Source organism: Dama dama, chromosome 19, assembly GCF_033118175.1.
Source record: "Dama dama isolate Ldn47 chromosome 19, ASM3311817v1, whole genome shotgun sequence".
In the NCBI taxonomy this organism is placed as follows: domain Eukaryota; kingdom Metazoa; phylum Chordata; class Mammalia; order Artiodactyla; family Cervidae; genus Dama; species Dama dama.
The window spans coordinates 80535951-80560287 of NC_083699.1; the positions used below are offsets into that span (position 1 = coordinate 80535951).

Consider the following 24337-nt stretch of genomic DNA (forward strand, 5'->3'; position numbering starts at 1 on the left):
TACTCCACGGCATTTCAAGTCAAGCTGGGTAAATGCTTTAAAATAACACTTAACGAGATTAAGAGTGCATAACCTGTCCCGCCCAACGACCACGAGCAGGACTCAGAGGAGCCACAGGCTGAGGGGCAGGTTCCCCGCGCGGGGCGTGGACTCTTGCTTCCGCCATCTTCCTCGACATTCTGCGCAAGTCCCAACTGCGTTTGGGGAGGAGGGCGTGCCTACCAGCCAGCCGGTTGAAGGCGGAATCTCCTGGCAAGCAGGCGAATACGACCGGGAGGGCGGAGAAATGCATGCGAGAGGGTGGAGCAGGAGGCGGAAGAACTGAAATCAGCTGACTGGGTCTCGTGACAGTGTGGGCCGGGGCGACGCAGGCGTACTGGAGCGAGGTCCTCACAGCCTGAGCGAAGATGGCGGCCTCCAGAGTGAGCCTCTGAGAGGCAGAGGGAGGAGGTGGAGGGGGCGGGGAGGCAGCGCCGCCGCGGCATCAGGAACCCGCGGCAGTGGAGCTACGGGGCCTCCGTGGGGAAAGGGGAAGTGGTGTAGGGGAGGAGGCCGGAGGGCGCCTCATCCCACTCTGGACGCGGAGCCGGCGGCAGGAGGAGCTCGGGCTGGAGCCTCTCCAGCCTCCCGCGAAGGTAAATCACCACGGGCACCGGACTCTGGAGCTTTGCTTTACCCCCTCGCCACGCCGCGAGGACTTGGGGCGCCAGGGGCAGGGAGAAGGAAGGGTGGTGCTGTCTGGGCCGCAACCTCCAGCAGTTCAGGAAAGCAGATTACCCTCCCCCCAGGCTGCTGGTCAGGTTCCTGTCGTCGGACCCCGCCACCCCTGCGGTTCTGAGTGACAGTCGCCCAGGGCCCTGCCATGTTCAGTCCCACCCCTCTTTTCGCCTCCTTTTCTGGGTTTCTTCCCACCATGGTCCCCCCACTGCACTCTGCACCTCCTTACCCCGCTCAGCCCTTATTCCTCTGGGTTTGCAGCCCTCTGGGCTCCGCCCTCCGGATTCCCTTTCATCCTCCTAGTCGGAGCGCTCTTCCTGCTGGATGCCCGGAACTCTTGTTCCCGTGGGTCAGTGACCCTCCTTCCTCCCAAGTATTGCAGAGACTTTTAACTTTATTTGCGTAGCTTTGTTTCGTTTTCTTAGGAAATGGGGAGCACCCGCGTCGTTTCTTCTTCAGCTCCTCCCTTTCCCAAAATGAAGTTTTCTCCCCTCAGCGTTTCCTTTTTGCAAGAGAGCTTATTCACAGGGGCCTTTCCTCCGCTGCTGTGATTTTTGTCTCTGAATGCGGCCTTTAGATGGGTGAAGTGGGACTTAGACGTTCAGTGAAGTGGCTGTTAAACCCGGATTTGACTCTACACTTAAAAAGTGTCCTCCCCTAAATTGTGCTGGGTGTTAAGGTAACCTCTCTTAAGACTTTCCTTTACAGGTTGCTTAGGGGAGAACATTAGAAGTCTTCCCCAAATGTGGCAGTGGTTTCCCGAAGTAAATGATTTCTCGGTTCCTCTCTCTGCTTTTCCCTTTGATCCGATCTTTGATTCCCCTTGGGCTTCTACCTGATGCTGTTGCCCACTGTGAAGGAGTTTATACACCAGAGTTATTTTGAGCGTCTTGGAGTGTAGAGACTTGGGTGAAAAGTTAAATTTCAGAATATTTTTTCAGGACCTGTCCCAAAGATTGTCTCACTGTGTTTTCTTGCTTGATGACAAGATTTTTAGGTTTGAAAGTACTGTATGCAGAGCCTAAGGAAATTACAGTTGTTGTGTATATTACCAGTACTCTGTGAGTTTATGGGAAATGAAACAGGACTTGCCTTTAAAAAAAAAAAAGAGTTTTAAAAAACTCGTCAATAATTGAGTGTCCCCAAAAGACTTGATTTCACTGTTCTTTGGAAGTGCTTTATTGTTTGACTAGCATATAATGTAAGATCATGTTAACATTTTAAATGTAATGTGAAACAGTTTAAGCAGCTATATCTTAAACTTGGCTTGTGGGGTTAATATCACAATGGAATATAAGGCCATCCTCGTTTAGAAATATTACATTATACTCTGAAAACAGGAAGTAGCACATATTAACGGAGGAAAAGTGGAGTCAGAGGGTTATTAAGAGATAGGAATTTTACATTCTATAGTCTAGTTCATGGAAAAATACCACAGTTTGTATTCCACTGGGAGGTAATGGATATTCCTCTTTTTTCTAAACTGGCAGTAGTAAATAGTGAAATATATGAACGTTATAAGGGAAAAAGTTATGGAATTATGGAAAGGATGAGTTATTTTTAAGAATTAACTTTATCCACAAATAAACTGAAGCTGGTTGCTTAGGTGGAATGAAACAGTGCTGGCTTTGTTATTGAGTTTGTAGGTGGGAGGGTAGTGGAGTCAGGTTCTCGGCAGATACTGAATTATGGCTGAAATTAAAAAATCTGTTTTAACTAATTTGGCTGTATTCCTAAACTTCTATTTGAATTTGAGGTTTCCATTGCTCATACCTTTCTCATTTTTCTCTGACTGCATACTTAAAATTAGTAAAATAGAGGCACATCTAAGCAGATAAATTATCAAAAATTTTGTTGCTACTAATAGTTGTAGGCCTAAATGTTTACCGTAATGCTTATTAGTGGTTCGAGGGGAGTTGTTTTCAAAAAGATCCTTAAAGTCAGTGTTTCTCAACTTTATCAAACCCAGTAAAGGCCTCCTTTTTATTTCAAATAATTTGTAACAGCTTCTTTACTATCCTGAATTAGTTTATAAATTAATATAACCACCTCTGGCTTTGGCCCTGGGACAAAAAAAGCCTTTGGTTCCACTGTAGGATCAAAAAAGAACCAGACTAACTTCAAATTCATGATTTTTTTTTTTTTTTTGAAACCTATTAAGTTGCTGAGGCCACAGGGCAAACCAGTGGCCTGAAATTTAAGGAGAGAAAGAGTACGTATGAACTCACGTTCACCTTCAGTAGACACATCTGGACACTGATAAAGAGCATTCAGCTTGAGTAGCTGACAAGTTGATGAAGGCTGAGTTCACTTCTTTATCTACATTCTTTATTGGGTACTCCTAGGAAAGATTGGAATGAGATCTGGGGAGTGTCTCTTGTGGTGCTGAGCCAGAGAACGGGAGAAGAGAAAGAGTTTTTAGAAAGGGCAAAAAACTCTTGATTCTTTCTCTCTCTCTCTCTCTCTCCTCTATAGAATAAAAACCTTAATCTTTAGAGAGAATGGGCATCTCTGCCAGCAGGCCCTGTTGGTGAGCTGAGGGAAGACAGAAACTGGGGAGAGCAACTTTTTGGGGAATGGACACTGAACCCAAAATTCCAGCCTGGGGAAACAGGAAAATTACACCTCTGAGAAGCAGAGACACAGCATATGTCTAGGACTAAACCTTAGGACAACAGAGACTGTAACCCCACCTCTCTGCCACTAAGTTAAGAAACTGTGAATAGCAAGTAGCTGCAAAATACTGCAAGATGAGGAATAAGATTACGCAAAGAGGCACAGGGCAAAGAATCAAATAGACATTGCTTTAATAAACCATTCCTGACCTAGGCACAAGCTGTTCTGTAGATATTTGAAGCCTGTAATACAGTGGGGGTAAAACCACAAAAGTGAAAGTATTAGTTGCTCAGTCATGTCTGACTCTTTGCAGCATCATGGACCAAAGAGTATGGACCAGGCTCCTCTGTCCATGGAATTCTCCAAGGCAAGAATACTGGAGTGGGTTGCCATTCCCTTCTCCGGGGATAACCATAGCAACAGTGAATCATAAACTCAGCCCAGCTCCTAACATCCTTCACTAAAGACTCAACAAAGAACAGATGTTCCCATTTCCCTTCACAAAAATTACTTACCTCTATCTCTGCTGTCCTATTACATGTCCCACTTTGAGCAAAAAATTACAAGACATACAAAAGACAAAAAACATTCCCAAGAGAAAGAGCAGTCCATCACCAGGATTACTCTTTGGCTAACATAGGTGCTTCTATCTGATAAGGGAATTTAAAATGACTATAATTAATGTTAAAGGTATGAACAAAAAGTGGACAGCATACAAAATCAGCTGGGTAGTTTCAGCTGACAGAAACTATAAGAAAGAATCAAAAGGAAATGTCAGAAGTTTCACTACATAGTAACGGATTGCAGGATGCCTTTGGGCTCATCAGTTGATCTGAAACAACCGAAGAAGGAATCTGTGAATTTGTAGATATCAGAAATTATCCAAGTGAAATACAAAGAGTTTAAAAAAAGAACAGGAGCTTGGGGAGTCTATCTAACACGTTTAAATACATGCATAATTACAATCCCGGAAGAGGACAGAGCAGAAGAAATGTTGAAATATTTGAGGAAATAATCGAGAATTATCTGAAATTAATGCCAGACATCAAACTAGAGGTGTAAGAAACTTAGAGAACACCAAGCAGGGTAAACACCTGCCACTTAAAAAACCTGCATAAGACATCAAATTCAAACTTAGTTCTCCTAAGAGAAACTGTTGAAGTAACCAAAGAAAAGAGAAACATTCTATACAAAGAAACAAAGATAAGAGTTACAGCAGAGAAGCCATGCAAGCCAGAAGACAGCTAAGTGACAGCTTTAAAGTACTGAAAAAAAAACCAGTAAAAAATATCCATCAAAAATGCAGACAAAGGGAGGTGGGAGGGGGGATCGGGATGGGGAATACGTGTAAATCTATGGCTGATTCATATCAATGTATGACAAAACCCACTGAAATGTTGTGAAGTAATTAGCCTCCAACTAATAAAAAAAAAAATAAAAAATTTAAAAAAAAACAAAAGACAACACAAAGAGCATGCATATATATAAATTAAAAGTAGAATAATATTATGTATTATGTATACATTGTGCACTTTGCATACATTATATGAGTGCTATGCATTTTGTATACATTGTATATATTATATGTGTGATGGAATACACAGACATGTCTGTTCTTTGCATTCTCTTATGAGCCAGTTACAACATCTCTTCATTCCTTCAATGATTAATAAGCAGAATAAAATCCTTAACATATGCTTAAAAAAAAAAATGCAGACAAAATACAGATACTCTGAAAAGCCATGAGAATTCAGACTTCTCATGAAGTTTTTATGATGTGTGCATTACAGGAAAATTACATGTATATTAAATGGCAAAACATACTTCATGATTTGTATTTTAATATAAAACTAAATTCTGGGATTAGCTGTAAAATAGGCTTTTATCTATGTGAATGACCACTTGGATATTTGAAAGTCACTTGAGGACAGTTCATCAGTCTGTGGGACTGTCTTGCTTGTTGAGGGGTATGTAGCTCCATCCACTAAATCCTAGAAGTGTTTTCTTTCCTTTTTTTTTTTTTTTTTAAGTGTTTTTAATCATAGTGTCTCAAGGGGCAGCAGCCCCACCCCAACTTCCACTCTTCCAACCGTTACTTTAATTCAATATATTGAATTAAACGTTCTTTTCAACACATTTTTCTGCTCCAGCTGTGTTGACAGATGCTTAGCACATGCCAGTCAGTGACATCTCTTATCTTATGGTATGATTCTTAGTTCTGGAAACTCCTTTAAGAATCAGTGAGTCAGGGGATATCTTTGTAGCAAGTAACTTAAGCCAACATAGTTGTGACATTTTTGCAAACTTGAGACAGTTACCTGTGCAAAGTTGTATTTAAGTATGATTCATTCAATAAAGCTAAACATATAATTTCCTAGTAGTTCTTTTCACATGCTCTTAACTTTATTTAGCAGCCTACATATTTGAGTTTTACTTGTACTTTTATGGACTGCTTAAAAGGAAAAATCATCTCTAACATAAGTCTAAAATCAGTGGGGTTTTTAAAGTTTGAGAATTTAAGTTGCCCTTAGAAGTAGGCCACACTGTTTAAGCAGTGTTCACAGATTTAGCACATGCTGTTTGGTAATATCTTTTTTGCAGTTAATAACAATTGGAGCTTTTAATGACCAGATTGACAGCAAAACCGCTAAAGTAATCTAAATTATTTTGATGTTCTGATTTTTTCAAGTAATAATTGTGAAAACATCATGGAAGGATTGATAAGGTATGAATATAGGGACTTTCTCTAGTGTGTAATAAGTTCTGTGTGTGTGTATATGCTCAGTTGTGTTCTTTGCAATCTCATGGACTGTAACCCACCAGGCTCCTCTGTCCGTGGTACTTTCTAGGCAAGGATACTGGAGTGGGTTGCCATCTCCTGCTCCAGGGGATCTTCCTGACCCAGGGATGGAACCCGTGTCTCTTGTGGTTCCTGCATTGGCAGGAGGATTCTTTTACCACTGCACCACCTGGGAGGCTCCAGTAAATTCTATACTAATTATATTTAAGCTTCAGTTCTTACACTAGTCCTGTGGGGTTTCTTGATCTCTCAAACTTATACAGAATATATTTTGGATGTTCATCAAATCTTAGAGCAGATGAGCCATTTTCCTCCCGAAACTTATAGCTACTGGGTTTAATTTTAAAAGTAGAATTTTCTTTTCTTTTCTTTTTTACTTACTTGATAGATTTGGGAGTGTTCTGTAAACTGTGAAACTCTATGGCAGAGTTAGGAATAATAGGGGTTTTTTGGAAAGAGACAAACCAGAAATTTACATGTTGTTGCTGTTTTGTATTGGGTCAAAGAAAGGGAAATTGTAGCCACTTAAACTCTTGTCTTATACTAGTATTAAGAGAACAGTATTTGGGTATTAAGATGATTACTGTCTTCAAGTTATATTTGCTATATGCCTAGGAAGTTTATTCCCCCATTATGTGTTTACTATAGTGTTAAGAAAAACAAGTTGAAATGTGGCAGTTAAAAATCTCTTTTACCATTAGCGTCTGTGAGAGCAAGATTATTAAGTGCCTGTGAGCTGAAGAACAGTTTATTGAATTAGTATATTATGTTCTTGCATAAACCAATTTAGATTCAAAGATGAAATAAAAATTTGTGTCTAGAAAGCTTTAAGAATGTGTGCAAACTAGAAATACGTAAATGATCAGTACTGCTGATTTCACAGATTTGCTTAAGTGAACACATTTCTTAGTTGTTTTTTTTTCTCTTCCCCCGAGGTGAATATTTCAAGGCATTTTTAAATTTTGGAAAGGGGAGAGTCATAACCATGTATCTTCCCTGGCAAAAACATTATTATTATTTTACAACAAGTAGAGATCTATTTGTGAGAAATAAGAATTATCCGTTCAGATGTAATCTAAAATATGAAGAGATAGGTATCTTTTTCAGTATTTAATTTACATTGAATGGGAAAGGCCAGCAAAATTAACTGCTATGGTGTATATGCTTACTTCTCCCCCCATTGAGATCATGTTAGGTGTTTCTTCTGATTTATGGGTTGCTTTTGAATTTCTCTTGCTGTTTTATTTCATGAATATATATTCAGTTTCTAATTAGAGAGGAATGGATTTTATAAAGAGAATGAGGGGGTCTTAGATTAGTTTTCCCTACCCTATGATGGTAGAAGTATTTGAAAGTTCATTTTGGCTTTGAACTGGCTTTCTTATAATATTTATCTCTGAAGTTCATCAGCAAGTAAAGAAAACTAAGACAGAGTGTATTAAAACCTTACTTAGTGATCTATTTTATAGCTGTTTAAAGATTCCTGTATGGTAGATGTCGTTCACATTATTGATTTGTTGTTTATTTAAATGAAAAATACTTCTGTCTACGCTTGAGTTATATATTAAAACATAAAGATTAAAAATTTAAAAACAGGGTTAAAGGTCATATCACTTTTCTCTCAGACACAGCACATTCTAAGACAGTCTAGTTGTAGCTTTTTAATATGGGTAAAAATTAATGTTCTGTTAACCATTTATATTTTTTTTTACCTTTTATTTGAAACTGACCTAACCTAGAGATATAATTCACTTAGGTTTTGAATCCAGTTACAAATAAAACTAGGCTCTTTAAAAAGCCAGTAATAAGGGATTCTCTCTTTGGTCATTACTTGGATCAGCCTTTGCCTTAGCAATGGTTTTCCTTCTGTATTTTCAGTAGGACATAGATGTATGGGGAAATACTATGTTCACAAATTAGTTTCTGTTGTGTGAATATCTACCATATTTTCAGGTGTAATTTCACAGTATAGCAGAAAAACAGTGTTCTGTTGCAGGTCAGAAAATAAAGGCAAGTGTAGTTTTCCCCCAACATAAAAGTTTTCACCGACAGCCACGTTGAAAGGAATTTACATTAGACACCCATATTTTTTTGAGGCATTTCAAGACAAACTCATATTTTTAATTCATTACTTGAGAGTGAGAGCAAAATGATGAAAGAGTTTATTCTTTCATTTTGCAAATTCAAGGTGGAAAATTAGTATCTTGTCTGCTCTTTGGAAGTTTTCATACTTGTGTAAAAATCCTTTCCAGTTGGTCATGCAAAGTGTGTGCTTTGAAGGCAAATAGCCTTGATTAAAACCATTTCCTTCATTCATTCACTAGTGTATTATTTTTCTGAGTATACTCATTCATCCTGGCTAAGTAAGGTTTCTGTGTGAGTTTTTACTGAACACAAGCCATACACATAGACTTAATTTTGCTGTGTGTGCAAATTTTTTTGCTTATACCCTGACTGCCTGACTGTTATCTGCTTCGAGGGCTCCATGGTAAAGCATTCACCTGCACTGCAGGAGACACAGGTTCAGTCCCTGGGTCAGAAAGATCCCCTAGAGGAGGAGATGGCAACCCATTCCAGTTATACTTGCTTTGGAAATCCCATGGACAGAGGAACCTGGTAGGCTATATAGTCCATGGGGTCACAAAAGAGTCAGACAGGCTTTGGGACTAAAGAGCAACAGTCTGCTTAAGTGTTTGTAATGCTGAGTCCCTTCATACTGCTTTTTGTTCTTAGTGTCATTTTGATGTAGGTGTCTCTCAGTGAACTCTCAAATCCTGCACTTTTGTGTCAAAATCATATTGTCCAAAAGATTGTACTTATTTTATGTGTAAATGGTTTTAAATGGATTGTCAGTTTTACTGCCAGTAATAAGACTGTGAAAACCTCAAGTGTTAATTGAAAGGATGAAGCAAGGGACTCATTGAAAAAGGTGAATCTAGCCAGAATTCCTGAAGTCTGTCTTGAATTATGCCTTGAATTTGACTTTTAACCCTTCACACAGGTCTTTTAAAAGACAAACTGAAAAGTTGCAGAAAAGCTCTGTTAGTGGTGTATTATTAGGATATAGAATGAGAACAAGTGAAGCCAACTTGCAAAAATTAGAGATCTTTTCCAGGTGATTTAGTTACAAAGGGCTTGTATACTTGAGTTTTTATCAAAAAGATCTTTGAGAATTTGAAGTGGGACTGTCCTGCAGGAAAGGAGGTGAAATTTAAGCAGTAATTAGTTTGAACACAAAAGCTCTTGCTAATTTGAATAGCACCTCAACAACTGGCGGGATAGCAAATACTGATGATACAGCTGCTACCAAGATCTCATCCAACAATTTTATATTTTTTTAGCTGGACAGTTTGCTGTTATTTATGGAATGTGCCTATAAATAACTGTTATGCTCCTACACCTGAGACTAGAAATTCTGCAGAGTTTTCATCACTATTAGTGGGAATTATGGTTGCTTATTAGTTTTTACTGATAAGCAACAGTTCAAGGACCACTTTTAGAACTTATTTAAGAAATATACAGAGGAGATAATTGAATGGGGATTATTTTTATGGCGTAAAATTCTTTTTTCCAAAAGTTTATAAGCTGTAACTTAAAAGACATCAAACATAAATTTAAAACTATTAGGTTGGTTTCATAGAATTCAGCAACACATCAAAAAGCTCATACACCATGATCAAGTTGAGTTTATTCAAGGGATGCAAGGATTCTTCAATATATGCAAATCATCATTGTGATACACCATATTAAAAAATTGAAAGATAAAAACCGTATAATAATATCAGTAGACGTAGAAAAAGCCTTTGACAAAATTCAGCACCCATTTATGATTAAAACTCTTTAGAAAATGGTCATAAAAGGAACCTAACTCAACATAGTAAAGGCCATATATGATAAGCCTACAGCAAACATTATTCTCAATGATGAAAAACTGAAAGCATTCCCCCTAAGATCAGGAACAAGACAAGGGTGTCCACTTTAACCACTGTTATTGAACATAGTTCTGAAAGTCCTAGCTATAGCAATCAGAGAAGAAAAAGGAATAAAAGGAATCTAGATTGGAAAAGAAGAAATAAAGTTCTCACTGTTTGCAGATGACATGATATTGTACATAGAAAACCCTAAAGATAGTATCAGAGGATTACTAGAGCTAATCAGTGAATTTAGCAAAGTCACTGGATACAAAATCAATACACAGAAATCATTTGTATTTCTATATACTAACAATGAAAACTCAGGAAGAGAAATTAATAATCAGTCCCATTCACCATTGCAACAAAAAGAATTAAATACCTAGGAATAAACATACCTAAGGAGACAAACTGACTCATTTGAAAAGACCCTGTTGCTGGGAAAGATTGAGGGTAGGAGAAGAAGGGGACTACAGAGGATGACACGGTTGGATGGCATCACTGACTCCATGGACTTGAGTTTGGGTAAACTCTGGGAGTTGTTGATGGACAGGGAGGCCTGGCGTGCTGCAGTTCATGGGGTTGCAAAGAGTCAGACACAACTGACTGAACTGAACTGAAGGAGACAAAAGAACTGTACACAGAAAATTATAAGACTAATAAAAGAAATCAAAGATGACATAAATATATGGAGAGCGATTCTATATTCCTGGGTAGGAGGAATCAACATTGTGAAAATGACTATACTACCAAACACAATCTACAGATACAGTGTGATTCCTATCAAATTACCAATGGCATTTTTCATAGAACTAGAACAAAAAATTTCACAATTCATATGGAAGCACAAAAGAGCCTGAATAGCCAAAGGATTCTTGAGAAAGAAAGATGGAGCTGGAGGAATCAACCTTCCTGACTTCAGATTATACTACAAAGCTGCAGTCATCAAGACAGTATGCTACTGGCACAAAACAGAAATATAGACCAATGGAACAAGATCGAAAGCCCAGACATAAACCCATACACCTATGGGTACTTTATTTTTGACAAAGGAGGTAAGAATATACAATGGGGCAAAGACAGCCTCTTTGATAAATGGTGCTGGGAAAATTGGACAGCTTCAGAATAAAGCTAGAATAAAATTAGAACTTTTCCTAACACCATACACAAAGATAAACTCAAAATGGATTAAAGACCTAAAGGTAAGACCAGAAACTATAAAACTCAGAGGAAAACATAGCCACAACACTCGATGACGTAAATCAAAGGAAGATCCTCTGACCCACCTCTAGAGTAATGGAAATGAAAACAAAAGTAAACAAGTGGGACTTGATTAAACTTAAAAGCTTTTGTACAGCAAAGGAAATATAAGCAAGGTGAAAAGACAGGCCTCAGAATGGGAGAAAATAATAGCAAATGAAACAACTGGCAAAGGATTAATTTTCAAAATATACAAGCAGCTCATACAACCCAATACCAGAAAAACAAACAACTCAATCAAAAAGTGGGAAAAGACCTAAACAGACAGTTCTCCAAAGAAGACATGCAGATGGCTAACAAACACATGAAAAGATACTCAACATTGCTCATTATTAGAGAAATGCAAATCAGAACTACAATGAGATATCACCTCACACCGGTCAGAATGGCCATCATCAAAAAGTCTACAAACAATAAATGCTGGAGAGGGTGTGGAGAAAAGGGAACACTCTTGCACTGTTGGTGGAAATGTAAATTGATACAGCCTTTATGGAAGACGGTATGGAGATTCTCTAAAAAACTAGGAATGAAACCACCATATGACCCAGCAATACCGCTCCTAGGCATGTACCCCGAGGAAACCAAAATTGAAAGAGACACATGTATCCCATTGCAGCACTATTTACGATGGCTAGAACATGGAAGCAACCTAGATGTCAATTGACAGAAAAATGGATAAAGAAGTCGTGGTACATATACAAAATAGAATATTACTCAGCCATAAAAAGGAACACAGTTCTAATGAGGTGGATGAACCTAGAACCTATCATACAGAGTGAAGTAAGTCAGGAAGGGAAAGATAAATATCATAATCTAATGCATATGTACAGAAACTAGAAAAATGGTACTGAAGAATTTATTTACAGGGCAACAATGGAGAAGCAGACATAGAGAATAGACTTATGGACATGGGAAGAGGGGAGGAGAGGTGAGATGTATGGAAAGAGTAACATGGAAACGTACATTACCATATGTAAAATAGGTAGCCAATGGGAATTTGCTGTATGGCTTAGGAAACTCAAAGAGGGACTCTGTATCAACCTAGAGGGTGTGATGGGGAGGGAGGTGAGAGGGAGGGGATATATGTCTACCTATGGTTGATTCATGTTGAGATTTGACAGAAACAGCAAAATTCTGTAAAGCAGTTATCCTTCAATGAAGAAAAAAAACTATTAGGTTGGTTTCAGGTAAAAATACATTTCTAATGATTGAAATTTCAAATGCCTAACTGGGAGATATTTTAAATGTAGTAAATAAAATTGATGCTTATAGTTGACTTAATTTTTAAATTAAAAAAATATCTTTTAAAATCTTATCATGATTATCTTGGCTTATCTTTTATATTCTTTTTGAAAGCATTTTAGGAAAACTGTAAGAAATAAAATAATAATAATACCCTGATGTATTCTACCTAGTTTAAGAAATATGATGTATTGGTATAATTATTTTTGAATGAGCAGGTAAAAGCTTTAGAATACTGTTTAAATCAACATTGTATGTTTGGAAGTAGAAATTCTAAGTGACACATATTGGTGATATACATTGAATAATACACAAGGACTGAAGTTAGTAGATAAAAGACTTAGAAAGGATCAAGTAAGTTAATAACTTTACCTGCTATATATCTTAAAAAATGCCTGGCCTACGAGTAATCTTGAAAATGAAAGCTGTAGTAATAACATTCAAAAGAACTATTATGTATCCGGGGTAGTATATTTAAAGTACAGTAGTAATTATTATGATTGCTAACAAAAATACTAACTACATTTTTGAGTGCTTATTCTGAGCCAGATATCACACTAACGGCTTTATTCAGATTATCTCACTTGGTCCTCACCATGGTCCTTTGAGACAAGTACTGTCATCTCTATAGATGAACTGGGATTTTGAGAAGTGAAACTTTTGTTCAAAGTCATACAGCCAATAAATGATGGTTACCACTACTGTATCTTTGACCGTAAGTAAAATTTTAAAAATTCACCACTTTTACCTTGGTGATAGATTATTAAAACAACTTTATTGTATATCTTACTAATAGTAGCTTCTTGGCCTAATCATTAGTTAATGTTTAGTGTGTGGGATAGCCACTCCAATATCTGTGCTACAGGGAGATTCTTCCCAGATAGAATCATCACCTACCACTGCACTTGGAGGAACCCTAGACTTGCTGTTACTCATTTTCCAATGGTTCTCTTACAATTATTCTAACTCTCCCTTTAAGTGACGCATAGTCAAGCACAGAATATTCTTTTTTTTTTCTTGCATTTTTCAAGTATTTGTGCATTACCATCATCCACTAGTCAGTTATTAATACCTTTTGTTGTTGTTCAATAGCTCAGTCATGTCTGACTCTTTGCCGACCCCATGGACTGCAGCATGCCATGCTTCCCTGCCTTTCACCATCTCCCAGTGCCTGCTCAAACTCATGTCCATTGAGTCAGTGATGTCAACCAACCGTCTCATCCTCTTCTCCTCCCGCCTTCATCCTTTCCCAGCATCAGGGTCTTTTCTAAGGAATCAGTTATTTCCATCAGGAGGCCAAAGTATTGGAACTTCAGCTTCAGCATCAGTCCTTCCAATTAATATTCAGAACTGATTCCCTTTAGAATGGACTGGTTGGATCTCCTTGCAGTCCAAGGGACTTTCAAGAATCTTCTCCAGCACCACAGTTCAAAAGCATCAATTCTTTGGCACTCAGCTTTCTTTATGGTCCAACTCACATTTATATATGACTACTGGAAAACCATAGCTCTGACTAGACGGACTTTTGTTGGCAAAGTAATGTCTCTGCTTTCTAAGATGCAGTCTTAAGTTTATCATAGCTTTTCTTCCAAGGAGTAAGCATCTTTTAATTTGATGGCTACAGTCACCATCTGCAGTGATTTTGGAGCCCGAGAAAATAAAGTCTCACTGTTTCCATTGTTTCCCCATCTATTTCCCATGAAGTGATGGGACCAGATGCCATGATCTTAGTTTTTTGAATGTTGAGCTTTAAGCCAGCTTTTTCATTCACTCTCCTCTTTCACTTTAATCAAGTTCTTTAGTTCCTCTTTGCTTTCTGCCATAAGGGTGGTGTCATCTGTATATCTGAGGTTATTGATATTTCTCCTGGCAATCTTGACTCCAGCTTGTGCTTACATGCTGGCTTACATTCAGTCCAGCTTACATGATCAGCTATTCTACATACAAGTTAAATAAGCAGGGTGACAGTATACAGCCTTGATGTACTCCTTTTCCAATCTGGAACCAGTCTGTTGTTCCAGGTTTGGTTCTAACTTGCTTCTTGACCTGCATAAAGATTTCTCAGGAGGCAGTAAGGTGGTCTGGTATTCCCATCTCTTTAAGAATTTTCCACAGTTTGTTGTGGTCGCAAAAGCTTTAGTATAGTCAGTGAAACAGAGGTAGATGTTTTTCTGGAATTCTCTTACTTTTTCTGTGATCCAGCAGATGTTGACAATTTGATCTCTTTAGCCTTTTCTAAGTCGATCTTGAACATCTGAAAGTTCTCAGTTCACATACTGTTGAAGCCTAGCTTGGATAATTTTGAGCATTACTTTGCTAGCATGTGAAAAGTGAAGTAGCTCAGTCGTGTCGGACTCTTTGCCACCCCATGGACTGTAGCCTACCAGGCTCCTCCCTCCATGGGATTCTCCAGGCAAGAATACCGGAGTGGGTTGCCATTTCCTCCAGGGGATCTTCCGGATCCAGGGATCGAATCCAGGTCTCTCGCATTGCAGGCAGACACTTTAACCTCTGAGCCACTGTAGCTTTCCACCATTGGGTGCGGTTGTGCAGTAGTTTCAAACATTCTTTGGCACTACCTTTCTTTGGGATTGGAATGAAAACTGACCTTTTTCAGTCCTGTGGCCACTGCTAAGTTTTCCAAATTTGCTGGCATATTGAGCGAAGCACTTTAACAGCATCATCTTTTAGGATTTGAAATAGCTCAACTGGAATTCCATCACCTCCACTAGCTTTGCTCATAGTATTGCTTCCTAAGGTCCACTTGACTTCTCCCTTCAAGTGGTCTGGCTTTAGGTGAGTGATCACACCATTGTTACCTGAATCATTAAGATCTTTTTTTATATAGTTCTTCTGTGTATTCTTGTCACCTTTTGTTAGTATCTTCTGCTTTTGTTAGATCCATACAGTTTCTGTCCTTTATTGTGCCCATCTTTGCATGAGATGTTCCCTTGCCATCCCTGATTTTCTTGAGGACATCTCCAGTCTTTCCCCTTCTGTTGTTTTCCTATATTTCTTTGTGTTGATTACTGAGGAAGGCTTTCTTATCTCTCCTTGTTATTCTTTGGGACATTTAGATGGGCATATCTTTCCTTTTCTCTGTTGCCTTTTGCTTCTCTTTTTTTCTCCTTGCTATTTGTAAGGCCTCCTCAGACAACCATTTTGCCTTTTTGCATTTCTTTTTCTTGGGGATTGTTTTGATCATCACTTCCTATACAATATTATGAATTTCTGTCCATAGTTCTTCAGGCACTCTGTCTATCTGGTCTAATCCCTTGAATCTATTTCTCACTTCACTGTATAATGATAAGGGATTTGATTTAGGTCATACCTGAATGGCCTAGTGGTTTTCCCAGCTTTCTTGAATATAAGTTTGACTTTGGCAGTAAGGAGTTCGTGATCTGAGCCACAGTCAGCTCCTGGTGTTGTTTTTGCTGACTGTATAGATCTCTCTACATCTTCATCTGCGAAGAATATAGTCAATCTGAATTAGATATTGACCATCTGGAGACGTCCGTGTGTAGAGTCGTCTCTTGTTTTCTTTTTTTTTTTCTTAATTTATTTATTTTAATTGGAGACTAATTACAATATTGTAGTGGTTTTGCCATATGTTGACATGAATCAGCCATGGGTGTACATGTGTTCCCCATCCTGAGCCCTCCCCATCCCATCCCTCAGGGTCATCTCAGTGCACCATCCCTGAGCACCCTGTCTCATACATCAAACCTGGACTGGCAATCTGTTTCACATATGATAATATACATGTTTCAAAGCTATTCTCTCAAATCATCCCACCCTTTGCCTTCTCCCACAGAGTCCAAAAGACTGTTCTTTACATCTCTATCTCTTTTGCTCTCTTGCATATAGGGTCATTACCATCTTTCTAAATTCCATATACATGCATTAGTATACTGTATTGGTGTTTTTCTTTCTGACTTACTTCACTCTGTATAATAGGCTAAAGTTTCATCCACCTCAGTAGGAGGGATTCAAATGTATTCTTTTTAATGGCTGAGTAATATTCCATTGTGTATATGTACCACAGATTTCTTATCCATTCATCTGCCGATGGACATCTAGGTTGCTTCCATGTCCTAGCTGTTGTAAACAGTGCTGCAATGAACACTGGGGTACACGTGTTTCTTTCAATTCTGGTTTCCTTGGTGTGTATGCCCAGCAGTGGGATTGCTGGGTCATATGTCAGTTCTGTTCCAGTTTTTTAAGGAATCTCCACACTCTTCTCCATAGTGGCTGTACTAGTTTGCCTACCCACCAACAGCGAAAGAGGGTTCCCTTTTCTCCGCACCCTCTCCAGCATTTATTGTTCGTAGACTTTTTGATAGCAGCCATTCCGACTGGCGTGATATGGTAGCTCATTGTGGTTTTGATTTGCATTTCTCTGATAATGAGTGATGTTGAGCACCTTTTCATGTGTTTGTTAGCCATCTGTATGTCTTCTTTGGAGAAATGTCTGTTTAGTTCTTTGGCCTATTTTTTGATTGGGTCATTTATTTTTCTGGAATTGGGCTGCATGAGCTGCTTGTATATTTTTGAGATTAATTCTTTCTTAGTTGCTTTGTTTGCTATTATTTTCTCCCATTCTGACAGCTGTTTTTTTACCTTGCTTATAATTTCGTTCATTGTGCAAAAACTTTTAAGTTTAATTAGGTACCATTTATTTTTGCTTTTATTTCCATTACTCTGGCAGGTGGGTCATAGAGGATCCTGCTGTGATTTATGTCAGAGAGTGTTTTGCCTATGTTTTCTCTAGGAGTTTTATAGTTTCTGATCTTACATTTAGATCTTTAATCTGTTTTGAGTTTATTTTTGTGTATGGTGTTAGAAAGTGATCTAGTTTCATTCTATTACAATTGGTTGACCAGTTTTCCCAGCACCACTTGTTAAAGAGATTGTCTTTTTTCCATTGTATATTCTTGCCTCCTTTGTCAAAGATAAGGTGTCAGTAGGTGCGTGGATTTATCTCTGGGCTTTCTATTTTGTTCCATTGATCTATATTTCTCTTTTTGTGCCAGGACCATACTTTCTTGAAGACTGTGCCTTTGTAGTAGAGCCTGAAGTCAGGCAGGTTGAGTCTTTCTCAAGATTGCTTTGGCTATTCGAGGTTTTTTGTATTTTCATACAAATTGTGAAATTATTTGTTCTAGTTCTCTGAAAAATACCATTGGTAGCTTGATAGGGATTACATTGAATCTATAGATTGCTTTGGGTAGTATACTCATTTTCACTCTATTGATTCTTTCGATCCATGAACATGGTATATTTCTCCATGTTTGTGTCATCTTTGATTTCTTTCATCTGTGTTTTATAGTTTTCTATATATAGGTCTTTTATTTCTTTAGTTAGATTTATTCCTAAGTATTTTATTCTTTTCGTTGTGTTCTTGAAAGGGTGTTTTCTATGACCAGTGAGTTCTCTTGGAAAAACTCTGTTACCCTTTGTGTGCTTCATTTTGTACTCCAAGGCCAAATTTGCCTGTTACTCCAGGTATCTCCTGACTTCCTACTTTTGCATTCCAGTCCCCTATGATGAAAGGACATCTTTTTTTGGTGTTAGTTCTAGAAGGTGTTGGAGGTTTTCATAGAACCATTCAGCATCAGCTTCTTCAGCAGTAGTGGTTGGGGCATAGACTTGGATTATCATGATATTGAATGGTTATCCTTGAAAATGAACAGAGGTCATTTCGTTGTTTTTGAGTTTGCACCCAAGTACTGCATTTTGGACTCTCTTGTTGACTATGAGGACTACTCCCATTTCTTCTGAGGAATTCTTGCCCACCATAGTAGATATAATGGTCATCTGAATTAAATTCACCCATTCTGGTCCATTTTAGTTCTCTGATTCCTAAAATGTCAAGATTCACTCTTGCAAGCTCCTGTTTGACCATTTCCAGCTTCCCTTGTGACTCAGCTGGTGAAGAATCCACCTGCAATGCAGGAGACGTGGGTTCAGTCCCTGGGTTGGGAAATACCCTGGAGAAGGGAAAGGCTACCATTCCAGTATTCTGGCCTGGAGAATTCCATGGACTGTATAGTCCATGGGGTCGCAAAGAGTTGGACATGATTGAGCGACTTTCACTTTCACAATTTACCTTGAATCATGGACCTAACATTCCAAGTTCTTGTTCTGTATTGTTCTTTACGGCATGGGACTTTACTTTCACCACCAGACACATCCACAGCTGGGCCTGGCTTTTGCTTTGGCTCAGCCTCTTCATTCCTTCTGTAGTTGTTTTTTCGGTTCATATTCAGTAGCATATTGGACACCTACTGACCTGGGGAGTTCATCTTTCAGTGTCATAGCTCTTTGCCTTTTCATACTGTTCATGGGGTTCTCAAAGCAAGAATACTGAAGTGTTTTGCCATTCTCTTCTCTAGTGGAGCACAGTTTGTTAGATATTAATACCTCCTCATCTAGAAATACCTCCTTAGGGTCTGAAAGTGTTAACGTGGTTTCCACACTGGTTGTCTTCATTAGATGAAATGACTTTATCACAAATGATTGAGGTTTTTAGTATATAAAATAGATTTACTTGAAATTAGAGAGGTTAATAGCACACTGTTGGGAATTAGGTCCCAACTCAGATCTCATTAATCTGCTTGTTTTAAAAATTCATTGTTAGTTAGAATAGTATTTTTCTGTTGAATTTACAGAGATCCTGAAATCACCGATTGGTAGCATATTTCTTTTTTTTTTTTAATATGTATTATTAAAGGAGAATAATGCTTCACAATATTGTGTTGGTTTCTGCCATACATTAACATGAATCAGCTATGCACATGTCCCCTCCCTCTTGAACCTCCCTCCCACCTCCCTTACCATTCCACCCGTCTAGATTGTCACAGAGCATCAATTTGAGCTCCCTGCATCATACAACAAATTCCCACTGGCTATCTGTTTTACATACGGTAATGTATATGTTTCCATGATACTCTTTCCATTTTTCTCACCCTCTCCTTCCCCCACTATGTCCACAAGTCTGTTGTTTATGTCTGTGTCTCTATTGCTGCCCTGCAAATAGGTTCATCAGTACTATCTTTCTAGATTCCATATATATGCATTAATACAGGATATTTGTCTTTCTCTTCCTGACTTACTTCACTCTGTGTAATAGGCTGTGGGTTCATCTACCTCATTAGAACTGACTCAAATGTATTCCTTTTTATGGCTGTTACTCCTTTGTATATATATATGCCACAGCTGTTTTATCCATTCATCTGCCGATGGTCCTCTAGATTGCTTCTCCATGTCCTAGCTATTGTAGATAGTGCTGCAATGAATATTGGGGTACATGTGTCTTTTTCAGTTATTGTTTTCTCAGGTGTATGCCCAATAGTTGGAGAAGGAAGTGGCAACCCACTCCAGTATTCTTGCCTGGAGAATCCCATGGACAGAGGAACCTGGCAGGTTACAGTCCATGGGGTTGCAAAGAGTCAGACATGAGTTAGTGACTGAGCATGCTTGCATGCCCAGTAGTGGGATTGCTGGGTCATATGGTAGTTTTATTCTTAGTTTTTTAAGGAATCTCCATACTGTTTTCCATAGTGGCTGTATCTATTTACATTCCTATCAACAGTGCAAGAGGGTTCCCTTTTCTCCACACCCTTTCCAGCATTTATTGTTTGTAGACTTTTTAATGATTGCCATTCTGACTGGTGTGAGGTGATATCACATTGTAGTTTTGATTTGCATTTTTCTTAATAGTGAGTGATGTTGAGCATCTTTTCATGAGTTTATTAGCCATCTGTATGCCTTCTTTGGAGAAGTGATTGTTTAAGTCTTCTGCCCATTTTTTTTTTTCTTTCTTTGCCCACTTTTTGATTGAATTGTTTGTTTTTCTGGTATTGAGCTGCATGAGCTGCTTGTTTATTTTGCAGATTAATCCTTTGTCAGTTGTTTCAATTGCTTTTATTTTCCCCCATTCTGAGGGCTGTCTTTTGACTTTGTTTATAGTTTTCCTTTGCTGTGCAAAAGCTTTTAAGTTTAATTAGGTCCTGCTTGTTTATTTTTGTTTTTAATTTCCATTACTCTAGAGACTGAATCATAGAGGATTTTGCTGTGATTTATGTCAGATTGTTCTGCCTATGTTTTGCTTTAAGGGTTTAATAGTTTCTGGTCTCACAGAAGGTCTCTAATCCATTTTGACTTTATCTTTGTGTGTGGTGTTTAGGAAGTATTTGAATTTCATTCTTTTACATGTAGCTGTCCAGTTTTCCCATCACTACTGATTGAAGAGACTGTCTTTTCTCCATTTGGTAGCAGATTTCTGTAGTCATATATTTGTTTTGAACACTTTTTTTTTTAAAATTAAGCTTATCTATAGTGGATGCCTGCTCAATTGTGTTTGACTTCTTGCGACCCCGTGGACTGTAGCCTGCCAGACTTCTCTGTCCGTGGAATTTTCCAGGCAAGAACTAGAGTGGGTTGCTGTTTCCTGCTCAGCGGATCTTACTGACCCAGGGATCGATCCCGCATTTCCTGCCTTGGCATGCATTCTTTACCACTGTGCCACCTGGGAAAGCCCAAGTTTTTCTATGGATGGAAACATTTAAAATATTTATCTTTATATGGTAGAATATTTCAATCCTGGAGACATCCTCTTTGTTGTATTTCTTTTGCCTTGTGTTGATTATGGTAATTTGTTTAACAGCTTAAAATTGTGAGTTTCAAAGTTGTTATCAGCAGGTGCCTAATCATATATCCAAATGAAGATAATAATTGGAACTAGTTCTAAATTAATCTAGGAATGTGCTGTCATTAGGTCTGTAATTATATGGTCAGAATAAATTTATTTTTATTTTCTAAATTTAAAAGAGAATTTTGTTTGTTTTTGGCTGCATCACTTGTGGGATGTTAGTTCCCCCACCAGGGAATTGACCAGAGAGTGAACCCATGCCCCCTGCAGTGCAAGCAGGAAGTCCTAACCCTGGACCACCAGGGAGTTCCCCATTGATTTTCTAAATGTGAGGGAAGGTATTACTATTATAGTTTAGTTTAAGTGTGGGGTTAAGCAGTTTGAGTTCAAAAGCTTGGCCCAGCCACTTAACTTTTGTTACATTAGTGAAGTGATTACATTCTCAGTTTTCTTGTCAATAAAATGCGGATCATCATACCTGTACCTTAGTTGTTATGGAGACAGTGAGATATGTAAGTAGGTTGTAAATGCTATGTGTCATCATTAACACATGATGAGTACTTAGTAAAACCTCTGCTGCGTGCTCAGTCATTTCAGTCTTGTCTGACTCTTTGTGACCCCGTGGACTGTGGTCTGCCAGGCTCCTCTGTCCATGGGATTCTCCAGGCAAGAATACTGGAGTGGGTTGCTATGCCCCCCTCCAGGGGATCTTCCCGACCCTGGAATCGAACCCACATCTCTAAAGTCTCCTGCATTGGCAGGTGGGTTCTTTACCACTAGGCCACCCGGGAAGCCCTAATAAAACCTAGTTGTTGCATGATTTCAGGGCATGTCATAAATTTTTTGATCAGGGGCACCTCCCCTCTCCAATTTCAGGATTTAAAATAGAAAAGCCTTATCTTAATTCAGGTGTGTAGGCACTAATAAGAGCTTTGAATTAACCTGTCATTTCTGGGGCTGACTTGGCTACTTAGGTAAGTATTTCTTCCCTTCCTTATCTCTCCAGTATATCCTTATCTAAATATAACATGACTGAAGGTGAGCTTTTCAGATTGAGGAGTGATTTTCTTCTATAAAGCACACTTCCATTTTACTAGTCTTAGCCTTTTTTGGACTGTTGTTCAGGATTGGATGCAAAATAGCAGTATCACTTGTTGCTTCCTAAAACATGAGACATAAATTGTCAGGTGTGCTGATTTTGGCCATGGGCACTTCTCCTGCTGTCCAGAGAAGCCTTTAACTCTACATTATATTTTTTTTGTTAGGATTGTAATCTGCATCAGGAATACAGTATTTTTCCTGACACGCCAAGGTAGTGGTTTACTTTTTGAATTTTTAAAATTTAATTTTGGGGAGATAAAAACACTTAACATAAGACCTCCCCTCTTAACAGATTTTAAGTATACAATACATTATTATTCACTCTTTAGGCACAGTGCTATACAACAGACTCTAGAACTTACTCATCTTGCATAACTGAAACTTGATACCCATTAATTAGCAACTCCCCATTTCCCCTCCAACCCAGTCACTGACAACTACCATTCTACCTTCTTCTCTGAGTTGAACTATTGTAGATAATTCATGTAAGTGGCATTAGTCCTTCTGTGACTGGCTTATTTCACTTAGCATAATGTTTTTAAGTTTCACTGATATTATTGAAGATTGTAGGATATCCTTCTTTTTTAAGACTGAATAATATTGTGCATACCACATTTTCTTAACCCATTCATCTGTTGGTGGACATTTAGGCTGTTTAGACATCTTCACTTTTATAAATAATACTGCAATGAATATGGTTGTGCCATCTCAGTGTTGTAGCCTCACGTTCCGGGAAACAAACTCACTCAGAAGGACAATGCAGATAGTGGAGTGCAGTATATTACACTGGCGGGCCCAAGGCAGAGTCTCCTCTTAGCGAAGGCCGCAGACCAGTTTTTGTGAAAACCTTATATACCCTAAGTGTATGTGCCCAAACCCAACTCCCCAAATTCCCTGAAACTAGTCTGAACAAAGGGAAAAAAAGATCCAATCAGAGTTAACCCATGATTCATATGCCTTAAGCCTAGGTAGTTAACAGTGGACAATTATCAATAGGCCTGTGGTCATACCCCAGTAAGCATAATAGAATGTATGATTCTATTTGGTTACACAGATAACTAGGGTATTCTTTTAGGCAACAGAGAGCCCTAGGGCTCTTCCTTCTGGGGGCCTGGTTTTCCAGTTGGTATGTTTCCATAGATACTGGGCATGTAGCTCAAAGTCCACAGTTCGGCCCAAGACGGAGTCCTGCTTTCGAGATAGAGCCTGTTCTGCTTCCTCCTTCATTAGAGGTCCAAATTTCAGTTCTTTTGGATAAATACTCAAAGTTTAATCTCTGGGTCATGTGGTAATTCTGGGTTTTTTGGCCACATGCAGCTGGCAGAATCCTAGTTCCCTGACGAGGGATCAAACCTGGGCCCACAGTAGTGAAAGCGTGGCCCCTTCCAGGGCCCAAAGATTGGGCTCTTGTCTAACACTGGGAAAAGAATTGTCTGAGGAGACATGTGCTGACAAATCAAGAGACTTTATTGGAAGAGGGCGCCCCAGTGGAGAGCAGCAGAGTAAGGGAACCCTGGAGAACTGCTCTGCCACATGGCTTGCAGTCTCGGGTTTTATGTTGATGGGATTAGTTTCTAGGTTGTCTTTGGCCAATCATTTTGACTCAGAGTCCTTCTTGGTGGCGCACCACATTGCTCAGCCAAGATGGATGCTAGCGAGAGGGATTCTGGGAGGTAGATGGATACGTGGTGTCTTCTTTTGACCTTTCCTGAACTCTTCCAGTTGGTGGTGGCTTATTAGCTCTGTGTTCTTTACCAGGACCTCCTGTCGTAAAATAACTCATGCAGATGGTTACTAGAGAGCCTGGCCGGGGTGGGTGGTTTCAGTCAGTGTTTTACCCCTAACAAAAGCATCAAGTCTTAACCACTAGGCCACCCTGGAATTCCCTAATAATTCTATTTTTTAATTTTTTGAGCAACTTCCATACTGTTTTCTATAACACACCATTTTACATTCTCATCAACAATGTACAAGGGTTCCAGTTTCTTTACATGCTTGCCAGAACTTGTCTTTTATTTTTTTGATAATAGCCATCCT

The 24337-nt window shown here is 38.8% G+C and overlaps 1 protein-coding gene across 1 annotated transcript in view; it reads left to right on the forward strand.

The window, feature by feature from the left end:
- The first annotated feature begins 399 nt into the window (after positions 1 to 399).
- Positions 400 to 24337, forward strand: part of DNAJC13 (DnaJ heat shock protein family (Hsp40) member C13) — a 155238-nt gene continuing 131300 nt past the window's right edge. The window contains exon 1 of the mRNA XM_061167595.1: positions 400 to 635. The gene's annotated coding sequence lies outside the window, so the exon portion shown is untranslated. The remainder of the gene's footprint in view (positions 636 to 24337) is intronic.